This window comes from Thermobia domestica, chromosome 6, assembly GCF_964235325.1.
Source record: "Thermobia domestica chromosome 6, izTheDome1.hap1.1, whole genome shotgun sequence".
In the NCBI taxonomy this organism is placed as follows: domain Eukaryota; kingdom Metazoa; phylum Arthropoda; class Insecta; order Zygentoma; family Lepismatidae; genus Thermobia; species Thermobia domestica.
The window spans coordinates 131,866,508-131,891,126 of record NC_137459.1 but is presented as its reverse complement, the minus strand read 5'-3'; the positions used below and the strand labels follow the sequence as shown (position 1 = coordinate 131,891,126).

General features: G+C 36.8%; 1 protein-coding gene across 4 annotated transcripts in view; it reads left to right on the top strand.

Annotated features, from left to right (window-relative positions):
- The first annotated feature begins 17,647 nt into the window (after positions 1–17,647).
- LOC145688213 (uncharacterized) overlaps positions 17,648–24,619 on the top strand; it is a 392,276-nt gene continuing 385,304 nt past the window's right edge. For all 4 annotated transcript variants that reach the window (XM_081762115.1, XM_081762114.1, XM_081762117.1 and 1 more), the window contains exon 1: positions 17,648–17,842. The gene's annotated coding sequence lies outside the window, so the exon portion shown is untranslated. The remainder of the gene's footprint in view (positions 17,843–24,619) is intronic.

The following is a 24,619-nucleotide window of genomic DNA, read 5'->3' as shown; positions in this document are numbered from 1 at the left end:
TCTGGTCGTCAGTGAGCACTTTTGGAACAATCTTCGCGCACACCTTGCGCATGTTCAAATGCTCCGTCACAATTTCATGAACCACAGTTTTTGGTAAATTTAACATCTGGGCAATTAAACGAATACTTAGTCGACGGTCTGAGTTCAAAACTTCGCGCACACGAGTCACATTGTCGGTGTTTGTCGAAGTCGAAGGTCTTCCAGCACGGTCTTCATCGGCGACCTCTTCCCGGCCCTTCGTAAAAGGCCTTGTGCCACCGAAACACACCACTTCTTGCTAAAGTATCATCTGGGTAAGCCTGCTTGATCATATCAAACGTCTCTGTCGCAGATTTACCGAGTTTAACACAGAATTTAATCGCTTACCTCTGCTCTAACGAACGCTGCATTTTCGGCTTGCACCACTCACAGAAACACGTCGCGCGAAAAAGCCTGTCCTGACTCTCCGTGTGCTCGGAGACAACTGACCAGCCGCTCGTTCGTTAGCTAGGAACGCCCTCTGCCGGATCCAGTCGGTGCGCGCACGCTCCGAAGTACAGTCATGGCGGAATGAAATCAGTCCTATTACTTCCCGGACAAACCCTGTATATTGCCTTTAGACCATGAGTCATAAGGTTCAATAAGGTTACCTATCAGATTTCTGAAAGCTCAAGGTGAAATCAACCACCACCAATGATCTTAGAGTGAGTTGTGACTAAAGTTCAAAGTATTGTTTCATATCAATCGATTATTGAACTTCAAACTTCGCGCCTCATGCTAAAATTTTGTTTATCACAATTCCTAAATTTTAAGAATGGTCCTACGTACCTCTCTCGATATACCTAAGTCTTAGAATTAATCATATAATTATATGTTGTAGTTAGGTCTCAATTAGGTCAATTGTTTACTTTAGAAAGAAAGAAGCAGAACCAGCTGTTGTCTAGAAGTGTGTTATTTGATAACTCTCACGAATTTTGAAAAGGAAATGAATCTCTGTACGCTACCTTATCAAGGTCAATCACGTGGTAAAACGTATTGCTTACGTTTATATTTTGGCCCGTAGGCGGAATAATCAAGACCAATGACATAATTTTATTTTGACAATTCTCAAATTTAAGGAAAGTGATCCTCCCAAAAGTTTAAGAGAAACGTATCAATGTACCAATGTCATAGACTCCCATAAGATAATAAAATCACATCATAGGTCAGTAACTGACCACGTGACCATACTAATATCTGGCAATCATTTACCCGAAGAATGAGACAAACTGGATCACCCAATTCTAAGAACAATTACCAATTATCCGAAATTTAAATTTTTGCCAAATTTTTTATCCATGGAAGGACACGAATGGGCCACCCAAACTTATGATGATACATATTAGGGTCCTATAGTACTATATTAAATGTTTAAATTGGGCAATATCCAAAATATAAAGTAATAAAACCTTATCAAAGTGGGTCAATAACCTCCGAAATTTGATTTTTGGTAATTTTTACCCATGAAAGGAAACGAGGTGGACCATCCACATTCATAGTGATACATATTGAGGTCCTACTCTATTATACCAAATGCTTATATTGGGAATTTCCAAAATTTAAGGGGTGAGCCAAGGTACCGCTCCCAAATTTTAAGAAGGGTGCATCAATGTACCTATTTCTTATGTAAGAAAATAAACCCCTATATATGCCCATATAACCATATGGGGTAATTAAATTTCATCAAAGGGGATAAATTAGGTCAAAAACCCCAAAAATTGACTTTTGGCTATTTTTTACGCATGAAAGGGAACGAGGTGGATCCCCAATACTGATAGAAGTACATACCCTGCTCCTAGGCTACCATATCAATTGGCAATTTCCAAAATTGAAGGGGTGGGCCAAGGTACCCCTGTCAAATTTTTAAAGGGGTACATCAATGTACCTATATCTTATGATATCAAATGGACACCTATACATGATCATATAACCATATAAGGTAATAGGGCCTCATCAAAGGGGATAAATTGGCCCAAAAATGAAACACGTGGTACAATGTATTGCTTACGTTTATATTTTGGCAACTTTTTACCCATGAAAGGGAACGAGGTGAACCACGTAAATTAATAGTGATACATATTAGGGTCCAGTACTATTATATCAAATGCTTATATTGGACAATTTCCAAAATTTAAGGGGTGAGCCAAGGTACCCCTCCCAAATTTTAAGAAGAGTGCATCAATGTATCTATGTCTTATGTAAGAAAATAAACCTCTACACATGCCCATATAATTATATAAGGTAATAGGACCTCATCAAAGGCGATAAATTGGGCCAAAAACCGAACACGTGGTACAACGTATTGCTTACGTTTATATTTTGGCAATTTTTTACCCATGAAAGGGAACAAGGTGATCCACCCAAATTTATAGTGGTACATATTGAGGTCTTGTACTATTATATCAAATGTTTAATTTTGGCAATTTCCAAACTTTAAGGGATGGCCCAAGGTACCCCTCCCAAATTTTTAAAGGGGTGCATTAATGTACCCAAGTCTTATAAAAGAGAATGGACTTCTATACATGCCCATATAACCATATAAGGTAATAAGACCTCATCAAAGGAGATAAATTACGTCAAAAGCGTCCGAAATTTGAATGTTTGGCAATTTTTTACCCATGAAAGGGAACAAGATGGAACTCCAAAATTGATAGAGGTACATACTCTGGTCCTATGCTACCATACCAAATTTTAGATTTGGTAATTTCCAAAATTTAAGGGGGTCGTCCTATGTACCCCTGCCAAAAATTAGGGGGTGAGCCAAGGTACCCCTGCCAAAATCTAGAGGGGGTGGTCCTAAGTACCCCTAGGTCATTGACCTTTGACCTATGACGTCACTAAATTTTTTGCTGACTCAGGGCACCATAGAGGGACCCCTACTACTCATGTTACTTTTCAACTCACAATAGTTACTACAGAATGGTTAACACCAATGTATTCCTGGTAAAGTTTCAGTGCTTTTTCTTATCCCACATGACTCACTTTCTCTTTTACACTGTGAATCCGAATTCAACATGGCCACTTTTAATATGGTGGTCACGATGTTCATTGCATATAGCGTATTCTATCATGCATCTACTACTAAACATTTAGCTTCATTTCTGTGAACATTCACGCACGGAACGACTGATTTCTTAGCTTTCTGTGTTGCTGGGCTCTACGGTCGGCCATATTTCCTCCGGCTCTCCTGCTTTTCCATATTGCTCTCAGCCGCTATAAATTTGCATATATACATAGTTTCACACCCTCTTTCATACCAGATACATGTTGTTCTGCAACTCGAGTGCCCCATTCATACTCTTCCCTGGTCAGGAGGATGAAACGGTGGCATGTAAAAATATCGGAAACGACCAATATTAGTATCGAATCATAGTTTTCAGCCTCACTAAGCTAAATGGTGGCAGGGGCCAGACATAAAAATGATTTTAAAAATGACCGACATTAGTGTCAAATTTATAGTTTCTTTGGTCTTTGAGATTAATAGTGACACTCCAGATGCTATTGAAGTTCAAGTTCATCCCCGACTAGTACCCTGGAGGGAGGTAATGAAACTGTAACATGTAAAATTAATTGAAATGACCGATGTTAGTGTCCAATTCATAGTTTTCGGGCTCCCTAAGCTGATTGATGCAGTTCCGGTGACCTTTAAGTTCAAATTAAGCCTCCAGTAGGGTAAGATCCTCTAGCACATCTAATGAGAGAAGAAGGGGATAACATATAAAATAATCGGAAACGACTGATATTAGTTTCCGGAGTCAGTGAGATGAATAGCGAAATTCCCGATGTCGTTTAAATCCAAGCTCAGCCACCATTAATATCCCCTGTGGGGAGTATGTTGACATGAAAAAAATAATCAAAAGCTTCCAGTAATAGTATCGAATCTGTAAGTTGATTGGCGATACTCCCTATACCATTTAAGTCTACGTTTAATCCCCATTAGCACCTCTAGGATGGTGAGAAGGGGTTGATATGTAAAAATAATAATCGAAAATGACCGATGTTAGTGCCGAATCCATAGTTAACAATGTTGCTGAGATTAATAATGGCACTCTCGATAGCGTTAAGGTCCCTGATTCGGGGCGGATGAGAAGAGTTGAAAAATAAAATGTAGATTTTGAATTTTAACGTCCCTTTCAGCAGTGAGGCTATATGAGACGGGACCTACTGATTAACTTAGAAACCGAACCACATGAGCTTCCGCCAGGAACCGAACCCGGATGTCCGACATTAAAGGCGTGTACGCTAATCGTTTAGCCACGAAGAAGCTCAAGAATAAAATGTCTCATATGATTAAAATTACTGTCGAATCCACTGTTTAGGTTCGTCAAGCTATTAGCTTACAATCGTTATGACATTTAATTCCAAGTTTAAGCATGAACGGACATGTCAGATGGATTGAGAATTAACAAAGGTAACGCTGAAGGTGTTGATAGCCCATCTACATATATTAAGATGAATGTATATGCCAGTAGCTCAGGAACGTTTAGAGCAATTTTAACTTGGTAGACATTCGACATTCAATCTGCAAAAAATACTGTGGGAGCAAGACACCCCAAGGTGTGGGAGTTGGAAGGAGTGGCATGTAAAAATCTGTACCTTGAGCATGAATTGCCTAAATCTAAATTTTGGCCAAAATGGTTTAAAACCAGTTTTGTATATCTTTCGGAATTCTGCAACGAATGGTTGGTTCTATTTTGTTCTATACGGGTTGCTGACGTAATTAACCAAGTCTATAATGTAGTATGTCCAATATGTATTTAGTTCTTAAGTAAGCGTTTTTGCTGTTTTCTGGAAAAGGATTTGTGACCTACGCACTTCATGCTCTCAGGTACAAAAATAATGTAAAATGACTGATATTAGTGTGCAATTCATAGTTTTCGAGGTCGCAGAAATGAGAAGTGATGCTCCGTATGGCGCTTTAGTCCAGGTTCATCCCTATCGGTAGAGGATGAGGGAAAGTGAAAAATAAAATGTCAGAAATGACTGATATCTGTGCCGAATTCATAGTTTTCGGGCTCGGGAAGACGTCTGACCCCTTTGAAATGACTTTTGGAATATAGTACTCATTTCGACCTGGACACTATAATCATATCAATTTGATTAAAGGTGTATCCTGTAGAGGTAGGGTGTTTCGATATTTATGTCAAAAGCAGAGTGTCTTCTGTATTTTTATCATTACTTTTTTATTGATATAAATAATCTAAGGGGAAGGAAGGGGGTTCAAATATTTCCAGAACCCTATTCTCCCCGTCCTAAGGAGGGGCATTTCAGCTACTTGATACAAATATATGGTACTAGTGAGGTTATTACACATTTCAAATCTACACATTAAACAAACACTTAGAAAACTACATTTATTATTCAGTTACAAATACAGCCCCAAGATACAAATTTTGGAGCCCCTTTAACCATATTAACGAAATTCAGGCAGACAAGGCAATACACATTCAAATGTCGAGTATTCTGATCACGATATGGGATATTTCTAATAAATAGGAAGAAGATTACAAGTGATTTGACAGGGAAATTTGATCTTTTTTTTCGAAAGGCTTACTTTCGTAAAATTCCTTAGATAAGTTCATACTCAATCACGCAGATAATTTTCAATATACGTTTAGAACATAATGCCTTCTACAACAATTTGATATTTGAAATCATTAAGAAGATACGATAAACGTTGGTAAAATTTGAAACGTTGTTTAAAACTACGTAATTGTGGGAATTTCTTGTAACTACAACTACCAAAACAGTAGCTACAATGTTATGGAAGCAAAAGAAAGCAACAATCGTTATAAAAAGCTCCCTCAAGCATGCCAAAATCTTTAATCTTTCAGTTTAACGTCCCACGATTATGCCCTTTAGACTAAGGGAGACGACGATCAAGGCAAGTGAATGGTGGTGGAAGGAAACAAGAGACCCCAAGAAAATCCACGAATACGATGTTGTCCACCACAAACTTATTTGGCCGGAGATCGAACCAAGGACCCCCTGCACCAGAGGTAAGCGCTCTACCATTGAACCATCATTCTCTCCTTCACAAGTGTGTCCAGCATGTCATTTAAGCAAACAGCAATCTCTACCCATGTTTTTCATACATGTATATACCGAGCATTATGTGCCGATGCTCTGACCGACTGAAACATGCATCATATGGTCGACTAGAACAGTGGTTCTCAACGTAGGAGTTAACTCCCCTAAAGGGGCATCGATTCCAAAGGGGGCGCTGGAATAAAAAGGGGCGATAGACAATTTAGGGATCGTTTAGATTTCATGAGCTGTTAGACTTTTTCTTTGATTATTCGACGAAAGCCGTTAAACATTTTACAAATTAAAAAAAAAAAGTTTATACTCTTACAAATGATAACGTAGAGTCTTCAAGAAGTGACGTAGCTAGGTTTTATCATTTGGGGGCGGGACAAAATGTATAAGCTAATTATTTGGATAAATGACTTGGAAAATAGACCTCATATTTATTTTTAAGTACTTCGCTGAACTTATTACCCCTTTGTGTTTTCTCACAATACGCTCTAAGTAGTAAGAAAGTGTATATTGCGTTTGATCGGTTTAATCTTATATTGTTTATCCACATTATTTTACACTCCTTGGAAATACTAGCTGATTTCAACCAAGGCGAAGTAAGAAACACTCATACTTAATTGGATCATATACACACACTGTATACGTAAAAACTGACAAATCTTATTACACGGTGGAACGCCTTATTAAATTTACTTAAAAGCAGAAATTTAACAACTTTTCCTAACAATATAGCAATTTTTTCTAACAACTTATGAAAAAAGAATTGTGCACAACTATCTAAATGCTTTCAATTCCTAAGAAATAAACTAATAATATAAAAGGTCTGTAATCTTATGAAAACTCCCAAAAAGGAAGAATCCATTTTCATTTACTGATGTACACTTATGTCCAAAATTATTGTCGCATGTTTATAAATATGTTGTTGTAGGAATATAATTTGATAACGAGGGCTATATGAAGCAGCGAGGCTATATGAGGTGTGGACCCACAGCTTAACGTGGAATCCAAACCACATGAGCTCCCGCCGGGAATCGAAGACGGATCTCCGATGCCAAAGGCACATATCCTAACCGTTTAGCCACAAGAAATCTCAGTCTGTTTGAGGCATATAGAAATGAAATCTTTCAGTTTTACGTCCCACAGTTATGCCGTGTAGGTTAAAGGAGACGATGATGATGAGAATGAATGAAATGGTGGAATGAAGAAAGTGGAAGAATCTCGAGAAAACCCACGCACATGGTGTTTGTCCTCCATAAATTTTATTTGGCGTGAGCGGGGATCGAACCAGGTACCCAGCCCACGCACCAGAAGTGAACACCTTTTTTTAAGTTAACTGATTCACCGAAGGTTTCTCATTAACTTGTTTAACTACTTTTTACTAGGTTTTTCAAATAACCCAGAACGACAGAGACACGAACACAGAAACATCGAGGACAGTTAAAATTCCAAAGGCTCCCCCAACAAGAATCGAACCCGGGACCTCGTACACCAAAGGCGCACGTGCTAGCCACTAGATCCTTTAAAAAAAGATCAACCGATCATACCTCAGTTTCCTGAGCAACCCGAGTTTCCTCGTATACAAGGCCTCTTTAACCTTTGCTAAATTCGACAGGGACACGAACACATACATATCCAGGACAGTTAAAATTCCAAAGGCTCTCCCATCGGGAATCGAATCCGGGACCCCGTACACCAAATGTGCACGTGCTAGCCACTTTTTTTTTTGAAAAGTTAACTGACTCACCGAATCTGTCTCAGTAACTTACTTGAACTACTTATTACTAATTTTACTTGCTTTACTCGTTTAACTGGCTTTTCCAATCACCGACAACGACAGGGACACGAATACATACATATCCAGGACAGTTAATATCACAAAGGCTCTCCTACCGGGAATCGAACCGGGACCCCGTACACCAAAGGCTCACGTGCTAACCACAAGACCAGCGGGGAGGACACCACTGAGGTACCGCAGCCCCGTAGATTCATGTAGAAAACTACTGTAGCAAGTCAAATAAAGAACCCCGCAAACAAAGCCTAGTTTTCACATTCTGCCAGTATAGACATTTTCTCGAATTCGCAACAGTAATTTTAGAATGAGACGGTTCCACGAATGATTGTTTGTAGGCTTATTAACTCTAGTCTTTATGCAGACAAGACGTATAATGACTCATGAAGCACCTCATACTAAAGTTGTTGTAGCGTCTAAACTGGCAGAATATCAACAATCATGCTTTGTTCCCCGGGTTCTTTGTGTACTACAATATATTTCAGGGATTACTACAATATCTTTCATATGCATCTTACATAGATATAACGTGTAATGTTTCAATTTCATATTAATATGATATATCGTACCAGGGGCGGATCCAGGACCGACTTCTGGGGGGCGGTGGGTTGTCATACTGCTACTTTTAAGGGCTCCAAACTTTGGGATGGGTTTTATTTATATATATAAAATAAGAAAGTTTCCTCTTCTGGGGGGGCGATCGCCCCGATCGCCCCCCCCCCCTAGATCCGCCCCTGTATCGTACTGGCTTTTATGAACACTTTTAGTTTTTATTACTGTAGACGGAAAGAGTCAACCTTTACCCACCTTCTTTTCTCGTATTCTTGTTTTCGTTGCAAATGTCTGATCCACAGATAAGTAGTAGTTATTTCTTGTTCGATTTAAAAAACAGCCAAAGTAAACATTCTCTCTTGTCTTGAACTGTTGTGCAGGTACGATTTTAGTATTTTTTGAATAATAAAGGATCGTTTGCATGCACGTGATGATACCAGTAGCGTTAATGAAATTTGAAATAAAACTCTCTTCCGAGGAAATGTAGATTTGGGAAGTAAAGCATAAACATCGGAAATAGTATTAAGGTTACATGAAATTTCATTTTTAACATAATTTTGCACTACTTTATTTAGGTCTCATTGAATACTGTTTCAATTTTATTTCTGCAAAATCTTCCAATGTGTTTTATTTAGGAAAATCGATGGTTTAGGATGGCAAGCTTGCAGACCTTGCAAAATAATTTTATCTTCATCACTAAAACGCACACTAAGCTTCTTTATAATGACATCTAACACAGGAAAAAGCATATCAACCGGAAAACTGTTCTTGTTAAGTGTCCCTGAGTTTTGGTTGAGATTTTGGAAGTAATTACGAAATTGTTAAGTGTATTACTTACAAACTTAAACTTTTTCTTAGTCTTGTAATCTGGTATATCAATGTTATTTTCCTGAGCAAATTTAAGTATTTTCAGAAAAGGATCCTTCTTCCATTCGTATATCTTGTAGTGTTTTATCTACTGACAAGGGAACATCTTATATTGATAGTAGCATTGCCAAATCAAACAACTCCCAATCGATATACGAATGAAGAAAACTGAGAAATCCAAAGTTTTACGGGTCGACACCCAGAAACACAGCAGATACAGAGCAAAGATGGATCGAGAATCATGTGAAGATAGCAATTCAAAAGACACACTGACACAGAAAGAACTTCAAAATGATTAAAGTAATCAAAGTTACATTTACACAGCAGTATAGTAAGCAAACATTTTACCCACAGACATGCTCAATAACATCATATGCAATGCAGTGTTGCCAACTGAGCACAAAATGAAGTTTTGTTAAATAGCACGGAACACAAATTATAACATCTGAAAAATCTAATTATGAGTAGAACCATACCTGTGAAGTGTTGATGTACATTGTTGCCAACGTTTGAGGATAGACTTATATGAATTCCTATATGAATCTTGGATGTAGAAGAGTACATATAGTACACGATTCGAACTAGTTAAAACAAAAATATGAGACCACAAACAAGAATATAATCACTGAAGTACGAAAACAGGGATGAAGCACAGTGTCGATTTTCTAGATGTTATAATTTGTGTTCCGTGCCATATAACAAAACTACATTTTGTGCTCAGTTGGCAACACTGCATTACATATGATGTTATTGAGCATATCTGTGAGTACAATGTTTGCTTACTATACTGTTGTGTAAATGTAATTTTGATTACTTTAATCATTTTGAAGTTCTTTCTGTGTCAGTGTATCTTTGCCATTGCTATCGTCACATGATTCTCGATCCTTCTTTCCTCTGTATCTCCTGTGTTTCTGGGTGTCGGCCCGTAAAATTTTGGATATCTCGCTTTTCTTTACTTCTCTATCGATTGCACATTGTTTGATTGGACAATGCTACTATCAATATAAGATGTTTCCTTGTGAGGTAATGAATGCATGAGTATCTGCAAGAGTGATATCCTTACCTTGCTGAAATGTATTCAGTTCGTCCGCGATTCAATAATAATAATAATAATAATAATAATAATAATAATAATAATAATAATAATAATAATAATAATAATAATAATAATAATAATAATAATAAATAAATAAATAAAGTATATAGATAAACAAATAACCGATGTTTGTGTAGAGATACCAGTTGCATTTATACATAGGTAGATAGCGTCATACGGTTGAGTGCTGCATTTCTTCTTCTCGTAAAGCTTCAAGAATTACACAGTAATTTTTCAATACGGCTGCTGTAATTTGATTATGGGATGACTAACGCAATGTTGAAGAACTCGATATACTTTTCATTTAGTAATATTTGAATATCTTAAAGTCGCTTGCGACAAAGCAGTAAGGAAAAATAATTATGTATACTTCGTAAAAGATTAATAAAATACTTTACTTTTCCTGATAAACATGCATGTAATAATGCCAGATTAACCTGATGGGCGTTACAATGTGCATAAGCCGCATAAGGATACTCTTCCCTGAAAATAGCATGAACTCCTGAAATGTACCCTCTCATAACGCTTGCACCATCGTAGGCTTGACCCACGCATACACTTTCCGTCTTTACTCCCGAATCACTCAGGGTGTTTGCAATAGCTTTTGATATCGCAGTAGCATTTAGCTCTTTAAGTTCTACAAATTTCAAAACATCTTCCACTGGTTTATCATCTTTAACATAAAGCTGCTCAATGATACTAATATCGTTAGTTTTATCAGCTATAACGCTGAATTTCTCTGTCGAATTTAAATCTGTAATAATAACTTCCTCCAATGCTTCACCACAACACAATATAAGTTAATTTTTCCTTCCAGGTGACAGATAGGTTCCATTTGCTGAGATCTATATATTTTCAGGAAGGGATCAAACATAAATGGCATGGATTGTAGATGTAAATTGAAGTTACAAGTACTACCCCCTCATGCTCTGTCTCCAAATAAACTCACGACCCTCAGAATTAGTAGATTAGATCAGCCTGCGAACAGTAAATAGAGAAAGTATTGGGACAATTGCCCTTTACCCCAATACACTGCTAATGAATTGTATAAGAATAAGAATAAGAATTGTTAAGAGAACGGGTGATAAATGAATAAATCAAAATCAATTTGCGGAACACATGAGACTGGTTAGGGAACAGGCGCCTCAGGCCCCTTCTAACGACGTCAAGGCTGATTTTAAGAATTTGACGATCTTTTCTGGGTCTTAGATTGATTCGTCCAAGTTCTATACGTTCAGCCTTGTGCATGGGTGCATTACGTTAAGATGATGAAGGGCGCTCAAGACAATATAATTCACCCAAAGGGGGCGATGAACTAGAAAAGTTTGGGAACAACTGGACTAGATCTTTTTATGGGCTCTTGCAACACTAAGGTTAGTATTTTATTTCAGTATATAGAGATAAGGTGAATTGTAAGAGAGAGAGATGATCAAAAAGTAGCATTCTTTCAGTTTTTAAAATTCTTTTTAAAATTATGCGGTACTGAAATACTGATGAAATTAGTTAATAAGTAGAAAGAAATACTAAACTAAACTCCCTGTCGCTATAACTTATGAAGGGCTATAGCTGTATGACGTATGCTCAACTGGGTGATCCGTGGTCAGTGCGTCGGGTTTCAGGCTCTATTATTTCTGGCCTTCTGGGCCGGAGTTTGCTACCTCTTAATTCAGTAGCTCCCTAGTTGCTTCATGCTGGATCAACACTGGAAATTTTAGTGCTTCTCCGGGAATAAAAGCAGGGACCAGACACACTAAAGTCGTGTGCGCTAATAATGCAACTAAGCAGCAGTTCAGTAATAATTTTAAAATCTACACTCTTTTAATGCTCTCTATTTGCATCCATAGATACTAAATGTTGATACATATGCTAACAAGAGCTCGAAAAGATGAAGGATACAATATATATAATTAATTTATTGAAATCTGATGAAGGACTAAATATGAAATTTCTGGGAAGTGTCTTTTTAATAATATTGTACAACATTTGTATTTTGATAAATTAAAAGAAATGTTAACATCATTGATCACAAATGGAATAGAGTGGATGTAAGAAAAGTCCATTTTCGATATTACTGTATTAAGGAAGGGAGTAAAAGGAGTGGACTGCCCGATGTACCCTCACCTTTATGACGCCCCCAGAAATATAGTTAATAACGAAAACAAAATTAACAAATGTCCCTCAAATATTTACATTATTTTTCTTGGACCAATCCAAATTAATTCACTTATCTTTTAAATCTTTAATGCTAATAACATGTCAAATAGCATGTGAGGATAATTAATCTGAAGTTTCACCTATACTTTCGGGTCTCGTGGCTGTCTTCTATAATCAAACATAAAAAAAAAAACTTTTGTTTGAAGGGTCTCTTATTTCAAAATGGTGTCTTATATAAAATCATATATGGTTATAGACATAATATGTGATGCCTATACCAACAGATGTCTAAAAATGACATATTATCCCTCGCAGACTAATTCATATGACACTCTCTCAATATCAGTGCCACTCTCCTTTTTTATGGGTCCCTCTTAATATCTGTACAACTTACCATTTCATTTAGTCAGTTCACCCTTGTAGGCTGAACCTGGTTAACTCGTTTGTCTACAGACTCGCAGGTGACTCAATGGTAGAGCTTTCACCTCTGGTACGTAGGGACCATGGTTCGATCCCAGCTCGCGCCAATGGGCTTTGTGGTGGACCAAAAACGTGTGCGTGGATTTCCTAGAGGTTCTTCCGTTTTCTTCCATTTTATTCATTACACCATTGCTTTGAGCTCCTTCATGGCCAAGCGGTTAGTGTACGCGCCTTTGGCGAGGGAGACCCGGGTTCGATTCCTGGCGGGAGCTCGTGTGGTTCGAATTCCACGTTAATCAGTAGGTCCCGTCTCATAGAGCCTAGCTGCTGAAAGTGACGTTAACTCAACTCATTACACCAATACATTCATTTCTCTAGCCTAGCCGGAATAACCGTGGGACGTAAAACTTAAAGATTTCATTTTCGTTTGTCTATGTCACTAGCCGCTGTAAATGCTGGTGTCTATTTACAAGGCAAGAAGTTGTTGTGAATTAATAATTATTGCAAAACATTTTACAGTATAATTTAAGCTATATTTTTTCTATACGAAACAGGTATTGTTTTCATCTCGTCTCATGAGCAAACCTAAAAGAAGAAAGCTTACAAACAGCATTTAAAAAGCCTGAAAGCCTTACAGAATGTATAGAAAGCAAACCTAGTTCTTATTTCAAACTGTTCATTTAAAGTAAACTTCCCTTTAAGCACCGAGGCTACATGAGAAGTGGATCTACAGCTTAATGTGGAATCTGAACCACATGAGTTTCCAGCATGAATCAAATCCAGGTCTTTCGGGCCAAAGGCGTGCACACTAACCATATGATCACGAGGGGACTCGTCATTGATTTGCATTACTGTGTTGAGTCTACTCATAGTTGTAAAAATGCATAACAAAAACTGCTCCTCGGTATTTCGCATTCTTCCTTCTTCGTTTTCATTTTCATCTCTGCAAGTAGCTAATCATGATCTAGTTCCACGTTTCTAAGCCTTTGTTGTTGTTGTTGTTTAAATAATTCAAATAAATAGTTGTGTTTCACCATTCACTTCAACAGAATCGAATACACGCGATATGTACTTGTCATTTTTTTAAAAAAAGAATGTTTCGGAATGATCCCTTATTTTGGAGACTACTCGTCTTTTTTTTTTTTTTAAACTAACTGACTGACAAAAATATATTATCTTGTTTCATTACACCTCTCTTCTTCCATATGTATGATAATTGAAGGACATTACCATTCAAGACATGAAAATACAAAGATCATTTTAAATAATTTTCAGTTATTGGGACATCGTGTATTTAAAACTCCTACGACACACATATACCCATTCAGCTCCTTCTTTTCTTCTTTTTTGCATGGATAATGTCAAATTTCATTTTTCTTTATCATAATAAAACTACATACGGATAACTGCCTCTGAAATAACGAAAAGTATTTATTGTTACCATTTTGAAAGATAAATGAATATGTAACATTTTTTCTAGCCGATCTCGGTAATTGTGAAGTCTAGGAGGCAAGGATATCGTTCATGAGGTTCTGGTTTGAGTTCTGGAGAAGGAAGTATTCAGACTCAAGTCAAAAATTGTTAAAAGTTATAGGGCACCGGCCAAACATGTTCAAAACTACTCGGTCCGGGTGAGCCGAAGTAAGCCAATGGCTCACCCCAACCGAGCCAAAAGGAGCTAATGGCTCATCAAAACCGAGCCGAGTCGAATCATGAGCTCAATTGAGCCGAGCTGATGGCTCATCTCAACTGAACCGGATCGACCTGTTCGCTCAGTTGAACCGAGCCGGTTGATATCATTACCCAGGTTGGGCTTGTACTTGCGCTCTAAAATTAAACCGTGCAGGTCTCAGTCTTGATGATAAGAACTATAGCATACAGGATGACCCATTTTAATCTTTCCACGGAAATATCTCGAAAATGGTTGAACATAACTGAACTGAGCAAAAACTCAAATAGGAAATACTATGCGGGAAATCGAATGGTAATGTCGCGGTGCCCCTAGGGCCGCTCTTCAAGGGGGCCTGGGGCCCAAATGTAAAATTTTAAATGGAAACATGGGTCAAGTGATACCTCGTTCGACAGATCTTTATACACTAAACAGCGTTGTGGCAAAAGATTGTTCATATGGGTCACCATATTCAAAATGGCCGCCAAGACATGGTGCCTTTATCAGATAAAACTTCCAGTATCACTAACATGAAAACGTTTGGAGATAAATGAACAGGATAAAACTCGTACAGGAAATCACGGAGGGTATTTATCATTCCACGCCTCGAGAATAATCTAACGCAGAAAAAGATTATTAAAGTATAAGTGACATAATGCTAAAGAGGAAATCTAATTGTTAGAAAATTATCTTTCCGATCTCCCTCCATAAGTGGGTGAAGCGGGAATGAATGGTAAAATCTCAAATGAGAACCCCACTTTTACTTGCAATAGGTATGATTTGTCTGAAACACATAGGTGTACAAGTGACTGGTACTGTAATGAACTAATGTTGTGCAGACGACTTTTGAGCAAAACCAATGTTTGTACACATTGTTCTAAAATTGCATTGTTTAACAAATTGGTTTCGCATTTCAGTTGATTCATTTTTGCACAAATCATTACCTGCAATCAAAATGGAAGGTACCATTTAACAATAATTTTACCTACATTTTTCCATTACAGACATCTATGTCTTATAAAAACACATTTCAGATAATTTTGTTGTGTAGATACAATTTGCAAAAGCTAAGGTTCTCGTTTGTAATTTCACTGTTCCTTCCCGTCCAGCTTCACCCACTTACGGAGGACGTTGGAACGATTATTTTCTAGGAATTAGATTTCCTTCTTTAAATTATGGCACTTTTACTTTAATCATATCCTCTGTTGCAACATTTTCGAGCCGTGAAATGATAAATACCCTCTGTGATTTCCAATATGAGTTTTATTCTGTTCAACCATTACTATCTTCAACCGTTTTCATATCAGTGGTACTGGACGTTTTATCTGATAAAGGCACCATGTCTTGGCGGCCATTTTGAATACGGTGACCAATATGAAAAATCTTTTGCCACATCACTTTTTAGTTTTTAAAGATCTATCGAACGAGGTGTCAGTCGCCCCATTTTCCATTTAAAATTTTAAAGTTGGGCCCCGGGCACCCTTGAAGAGCGGCCCTGGGAGGCACCGCGACATCACAATTCGATTTGCCCCATGGTATTTTTTTATTTGAGTTTTTGTTCAGTTCATTTATGTTCAACCATTTTCGAGATATTTCCGTGGAAAGATTTAAATGGGCCACCCTGTATACTTATATTGGTGTTGACGACATTTGAGGCTGTCTCGTTACGAAACTATATTATCGTCTCATTATCGAGACGAGACGAGACGCGAGTACTGTCCCCTCTCGTGAGCAACACGAAAAGTATTCCACATTACTGCTCACATTTCTCATGGTTTTCGCTTTTCAGTCTAATTAGACCATTATTTCAAAATGAGTTAAAACGAGTTGTACGAGCGAGTCATTTATCAAACTCGACTCGACTCGAAACTCGGCCTAAAAACAGTGACTCAGCTTGGAACTGGACTCGAGAAAATTACCTTTGGCTCGACTCGAAACTCAATTCGAATGCGAATCGAGTCGAGTTTTAGCTCGACTCGTGTCTATCCCTATTAAACTGGGTGTTGTATTCCGTAATATCCCAATTTTCTCCCCGCACATCAGTGCTTCCGACCCAGCTCATCGTTTGAAAGCGACTGATCTAGAGGCTAACAAGCGCGTCTTTTCTGCACAGGTCCTGGGATCGATTCGGAGAGCATTGAACGCATTACGGTGGTTCGGATTCCAACTTTCATTTGTCTCGTATAGTTTCAGTGTTAGAAAAGTGATACTGATCTTTAAAAAACAAACAAAAAGAGGAGAATTTAGAATCAAAAACTTAAAAAACGAAAAAAAGCCTATTATGTTTCCTAGAATTCAGAATTTTTAACTCTCAACAAACCCTTATAAAAAGAAAAGAAAAGAAAGGAATATCGTTGTGTGGCATGATCGTGGGCAGTGTACTTAACAGAGTAACTTCATGAGTATATTTAAGTAAGAAATTCCATTTGTTAATCAATTATAAAGAAAAAAACAATAACAATGATACATCTCCAAAAAAAAATAAAAGTACAAGAAAAACAAACGAAATATGATTGAGTTTACACGAAATAAAAAAAAAGAGAGAAAGAAATAAGACAGATTCTCCCTCATCTCAGCATGATAAATTGTGTCTGGTCAGATTTCAGTAGTTCTTTCGATCAATAAGTCCACCTACATACAACACTTGGGCGTCAGCATCCCTCTGATCATTTTGTTTGTTAATAAAAAAGAAAGAAAATGCGAAATCGATCATAACTTCCAGACGAGAAAAAAATCCTTACAGTTATAGTAAAGATAACACCTGGGAGCCAATAACTTCCAGAAATCTGAAATCTTGTAGATATATATCTATTAATATTGTATTGACAAAATGTAACAACAAAACAACAATACAAAAATAAACCATGCGATAAAAATTGCATCGGCTCATTTCCCTTAATTCAATATTCTTAATTTTAAAAGAACATACAAGTAATTTTGTCTGAAGATAAACATGTAAATACATTTGAACTTGCCGTGCACATTACTTTTGCTGCCATCTATTGTCAAAATGTAATTAGTATAAACGAAAATACTACTTACAGAACCGCCGGCCCTCATATCCTTACAGCTAGGCCATAATCACGATTTTGTTGCCTTCCCATAATGCAATAGTCCAACATGGCGATGAGCGCGAATGTGTAGGGAAGTGTTGAATCTCAATGTTCTGATTTGACATGTAATTTAAAGATTTGGTCCATAACACGATCGAATATTTACCGTATTGTGTATAATAAAGGTAAGTTGACTAAATGCTAGAGTAGTTTTTTTGCAAGTAATTGACAGTTATGTTTTTGTTGCAGTAAGTTGCAATTGAATAATTTCGTACAGCACCAACATTTATTGATATTCGAGAATTTTAACTAAACGTTGAAACGTCATGACATAATATATATTAACGTATATTAAATTAAGCAAGTCATTTTGTGTATTTGTTTCCTCACGTTACGTTCTGTACGCGTGTGGATGTAATTAGTTACAAGCGTTTCCGGTACTCAATACAAGGCAAATATTTCTCAATTTGTAGATGAAAAGAAAAAAGTATTTATGTATGGATTTTTGTAAATCTATAACTTGAGACAATGTGAACGACGTTATCAAAGCTCTTGTATTTTTAATAATGTGCAAGGACCTTTCAGTATATCCGTCTTACCACATAGGTCATCAAAAGTACAAGGGCAAGTATTAATAATGCTTTGTTTTCACACTCTCGGTGTTGATATCCTGAATGCTTTTAGGAATGATTCTGTAATAAATTGCATTGACAAGAGAATGTTTCGTTATACTTTTTCTTTCTTTTTTAAAGCAGAATACTATTTTCAAATTGTATGTTTAATAAACTCTCGTCCCAAGCACAGTTTCAATTTGTATAAATTCTGAAGACATATCATTTCGGTTAACTGCGGCAAATGGTGGATCCGAAATACAAAATTTGTGGAGAAATGAGCTTAAGCAGACGAAATGTCAGCATGAAAGGAACAAAAAGTTAACTATGGCCATCAATGTAAGTTGATTAATTAGAAACATGAAGTTAAATTCTGGATTATACGAGTTCACATATTGATGTGGTATGTAAACATTCATAAATTTATAAAATCCATGGAAGAAATATGTTTCTTGATTTCACAATACGATTGTACAGGTAATCAAAATATATCGAGATCTCATCTCTAACATGCATGAAAAGGTGTGAAATGGAAAGCGTGATCGTTACCACGTAGTGTTCCATAAGAAGGACATGATAAAGTGAAGTGGTATGTAAAGACAACGTATAAAGTGATAATAGAAATGTCGTTATACACAAGATATGTGTTTTATGCCTTATATAGTGTTCTTTTTTTTCACTATCGTAGTTCATGTGTGTAACCTTAACCCTACGGACGCATGTCCTCGCTACGGCTGCCCCCAAGCCCTGTTGCGCTTCTGCCCTGACTCGGTTAGTATTCGAGCTTTCTATTGGCCACGTACGGTAGCACAAGTTGGTTTGTGTTTCTTAAGTTAATTTGTGTTTTTTGCCATATGTGCACACGTTGCAGTTCTACTGAGTCATCCTAAACTCGTGCACTCATTAATGCAACTCTTCCTTTAAGAAACGCTTTCTAAGGCACTACGAGTTCATTTCCTGCTAAGAGTAGCTCATATTTCGTGAATATAAGTATACCCTTCTGTGCCACCCTAGTGCAGTAAAGAAGTATTTTCATACGCGTTTTGTTATTCTTGATGTCCCAATTGTATGTATTTAATAGTTACTTATATAAAAGTTCATTTACATAAGACTGGTAGGATGTTGTTATAGTGCAGGTTGGAAAAGTAAGAAGGTATGGAATCATAGTTCTTGCTATTTCTGAATAGTGCCTAGTTCGTAGCACTTAACAGTTGGAAAGTACTAATTTTGCGCAGTACAGATGGATATGTATGTAGTGAAGACAGGGTTTGCCCAAGTGGGCTCAGCCCGCAAAACACGCTGTCTTTTTTCGGGTTGGGCCCATCTTAAAACCCGCCTGGGTTTTTGACCTTTTTGTTAGTGTATTATTGGTACAACTAAGGTGATCACATTGAAAGTTATTTTTATCAGATTTTGAACTTTCTTTGGGCGAATTAGATGCTTTCACACTAAGGTAGACAACATTCAACGCAAGACCTTTATAAAGTTCTGAATGCGTTGAATGAATGAATAATATAAAAAGAAAGAAAAAAAAAACTCAGCTTGAGATAATTATAGAACAAATTAATGTATGGATTATGCTTATAGCCTATTTGAGGTAAAATTTGCAATTTTATATTTTAGACAATATTTTCAGTGAATAGTGTGCTCCCTGACTCGGCGCTGCCGAGGGACGTTGTCCCTCATACGTTGACGGGTTTAAGGTCATAGGTGCCGGTACTAACAGTAAATATGTAAGTACATTAGTAAAATTATTAGTATTATTTCTTACCTTCGATGGTAACGAAAGTATTCAGTAAAATTTGGTTTTCCAACAACGACAGTTTAGTTCAGTCATTTGTTGCTACCCTTCAAATAAGCATTCTGTAGAATCAACACCAGCAATAGCGTACAAATTCTTGTCAAAATTAAGAAGCTTAATGCTCGGAGCTCCCAAGACTACGCAACGCTTACTATTTCAACTGCTGCATTCAAAGTTCAGTGTTAATGGAAGTTACAATGTACAGTAAAGCAAGCTGTATTTTCAGGGAACACTCGTCGTGAAAGAAGTGTTCGGGAAATTCCCGCAATTGAACCCACAAAGCATCGGAAGTGAATATTTCAAAAATAAAACTATTTATTTTACGCTGGAAGTTATTGAATTTCATTTAAGACATTTTGAAACATTTAATTTATAAATATATATACAGGGGTTTCATTTAGGGAGGGAAGGAGGGGGCAATTGCCCCCCCCCCCAAGAGTTTGAGGAATACATATACTTTAATCGATTGTCTACTAATATACTAGTACATAAACGTTAGTCGTATTTCGGTGGTGCTCTTGCCCCCCCCCCCAAGCGAAGTCTGAAATGACGCCCCTGTATATATTATAGGCCTATCTTTGTTAATTGTTTTAAATTAATTTTTGGAAAAGGACCGTCTTGCATCAAGTGGTCGGGAAATTCCCGTAATTGAACGCACAAAGCTTTGAAAGTAAACTTCAACAATAAAACCATTTATTTTACGATGAAATATATTTAAGACAGTTTGATGAATTATGTCTTTGTTTTAATTAATATAGCTATTTGCTATTCATATTTGGCGAACGTCACTGAGGCTCCTGGGATGACTCGATCTACATTTCTTCGTTTGTCTGCCTGTACCCCAGTGTTCAGCTTTCGGTGTTTTAAGTTTTCAGGATACAAGCTGGGAACACACTAAATTTTCTGTGTAGATTTTGGCGGCATACCAACGTAAAATTGCAAAATGGCGCGCTTTTTTTTAAAAAAAAAAATAGCTGATATCCGCGCTACAAAGCGCAATTTTCGGTCTTTGGAGTTCAAATTTTCAGAGTATAAGCACGAATACTAAATTAGCTGTATATATTTTGGCGGCATAGAATTTCAAAATAGCGGGTATCCATGCTACAGGGTGAAAATTTCGGACTTCTTCTTTAAGTTGAAATTTTGGTTGGTAGAAGCACAAGACATTCTAAATTTGCTGTATAGATTTTTTCGGCGATCCAATATAAAATTTCAAGATGGTCTCCATTTTTTCAAAACAGCAGTGAAAAGAAACTTGTTGCAAGTTGTGACACTGACAATCTTGAAATGTAAATCATATTTCAACATTTTTACCCCAAAGAGATTGAAATATTTCGAAAAAACCCAATTACACCCAAAAAAGCCCAATTAAGCCCGAAAATGGGCTCAGGTGGTTTGGATTTTTGCAAAAATTCGCGGGTTTGTTCAAACCCTGAGTGAAGAGCAAAGAAAGCACGAAAATATGAAATATTTGTGACTAACAGTTAAGAGTGAGCGACGGAAATGAAAGGGGAGAATTCTAGGAAAAGTATATTAAAGTAATAAGAAATAAATAGTAATACAACGTTGAAAGCAGGCTCATGAGAGTCTGATCCGGGGCCGCCATTTGCAGAAGATCAGCCGAACATTTTATTTAATTTGCAAGGCCTTTCCTTTTGTAAGTGACCATTACAGTAGAGTGATATTACATCAAGATTCATAGTTCAGATTGAAAATATCTAGGTTACAAAATGGAAGATGTATATCTTTTTTTTTTTTTAAGTTTATTTATTTATTTGGATTTGAGCTGAGTCAATTTTAGCAGCGAGCAATGTACGGTTAATATTGAATGTACTTCAATAGAGAAACAGGTGTCCAAGGAGTCAAGTTTCATTATCGGGCGACAGTAAGACACATGAGTAAGTTAACATGCAATGATCAACTTTACATTGCCTGCACAACAAGGTTGGCAAAAACCATGTTTTTTATTGAAAAAAAAAAACAATAAACCGGAATTCTTTTTGTTTAAACCAGCTTTTTTTTGGTTTAAATAATTTACGTATTTATATTAGATATGGACAGAAATTAGTTTGTTTCGCCTTTGTGTTATTATGCAACAACAAAGTTATGCTGGAAGGGGCCACATAAGCTTAAAGCGGAATCCAAACCGCTTCTCGGCTTACATCCAAGAGAAATTGTCTATTTGGACACGAAACTGGGACTAATTGGACACAAATGCGATTGCCAACTCACTCACGAAGGACTCCTGATAAAAATAGGTGGACAAACACCGTGTGCGTGGGTTTTCTCGGGGTTCTCCCGTTTCCTCCCACTTTCTTCATTCCACCATTTCATTCATTACTCATCATCACAGTCTCCTTTAGCCTAACCGGCATAATCGTGGGACGTAAAACTCAAAGATTTCATTTTTTCATTTTCCTAAAGAAAATACGTTGTACTGATCTTTACATAGGCCTACTTATTAATATAATTTTCAAGAGTAGTTTCAGAAGAACAAAAAGATAAACAGTTACACAAGTAAAAGCATTATACAGAATTATATATAAATCGGGAAACTCCCGCTTTAGTCATTGGGAAAATCCTGTTATTACTTTAAGTGTATTTGTATAAAAATTTTAAGGTCAACATATCATAATCACTACGCTAAAGCTGAGTTATTAAATTACAAATTTGGTATGTAGATATCATTCAATAAAATTAAGGCTAAGTCAAATCCAAGCTGATGTTGGAAGCTACGTAGGCAGTTGATAAATTTTGCCAATTTCTATCAATATATTTAAGCAACCTTGGCTTCTTTATAAAACAACAGGCACTCGGGCAAGTAGAAATATATAATTTGGTTTCATTTCGTATGTTTAGGTTTAACATCCTTATGAAATACCAAGGTTATCACGGAGAAGACTTTCGCTTAAAGGGACACCTCGAATCGATGTTTGGTTTACACTTGAAAGATGGGTTGTGGTTCGACCGAGAATTGAATACGGGACCCCTTGATTAAAAGGTGAAAAGTAGATAAACCTAATGCCGATGATTTGATATGTGGAAATGTCACCATGAAGTTCACACGGTTTAAAGTATTTTTCGATCGTTTTATTTGGGGTTTAAACCAGTTTTATTTATTTATTTATTTATTTATTTTTTTTTTAACAGCTGGTTTAAACCAGCCAACCCTGCTGCACAAGTTGGGTTACGCAGACACGAACAATGTGGTTTTACTCTTAACCATGAGAAAGAATGGTCGTATTATATACCGATGAAACAAACATATTTCCTTTATATACATACCCACCTTTACTAACGCGTCTGCTCCCTACCCTAACGCAGTTTAGTTCCAGTACTACATCTTGCAGTAACCACATAGCAGTTTTTCTCATAATTTCACCGAACATGCCATATCTGTGTAGCTACGTGCAAGTTTTTGTACGCATTGAAAAGTAAGATTAGTTTATAAAACTAGTCTTACTTTTCAATGCGTACAAAAACTAATTGGAGCATGTAATGATGAAGTAATTAGTTCACACAAGAAGTGGTATAATTTCCACGGAATTGGTGTAAAGACCTCATAATTCAATGATTGCATTGTCTGTTAATTTAGATAACGTACTGTATCTGATACTGGGTGCAAGTTGGGCCGAGGGAGACATAAGTTCGATTCCCTGTGGGAGCTTACGTGTTCAGGATCCCACGTTAAACTGTATGTCCACGTCTCATATGGTCTTACTGGTGAAAGCGACGATGAAATTAATTCAACCAACCAGCAAGTAGCGCTAGCCCTTGCATTCTTGACTCCACAACCTTCTGTGCTACTTATCTGCCTCAACTTCTCGGTTTCAGCTCTTCCCGGTAGGTCCCAAAAGTAATCCCCTTATACAAACATACCTAGAAAAAGTATACGATTTTCAATTCATATGCTAGGTAGGTTAACTCGTTTACCCCAGCGCCTGTTTTTTGAGGGTTTTTTAATGAAGATATTTTTAGAGAAAGCTGTCTCTTCTATTTACTTATTGTAATAAGACTCGAGCACAATAATATGCATATTAATATACTAATTGTTATTTAGCTTAGATCAGTATATATGTAATTGGGTAGGTCTGTAGTATACTACGGATTATATACACAGAATTGAAGAAAGCAGTGTAACATGCGTATCTTGCTTAAACAACTGAATGAAACAAAAAGTATGCAACAGTAGTGTGTTGTATAAGTTATTTTATAGTTAATTTACTTGAAAATACGTTAAAGTTTCCATTCAATAAAAAGTGAAAATAGACCATTTTAACCCTTGTACAGTGCTATAATTATATATTTATCATTAATTAAAGACAACACCAGAAAACAAGGCACATTTTGACAGACAATTATGTTTATTGTATGCTATCTAAAAAGTACGTGGGGTAACCAAGTTACCTCCTTACTGAATAGTGTAGAAGGGTTAATGTGCCTGCAGATTAAAAAATTGTGAGACAAGGGAAATAAAGCAAATGTGTGCATTTTTAGCTAAAATTGCGATATAGTTTCAGAAGTAATGCTTATTTTGTTGGCAAATTTAA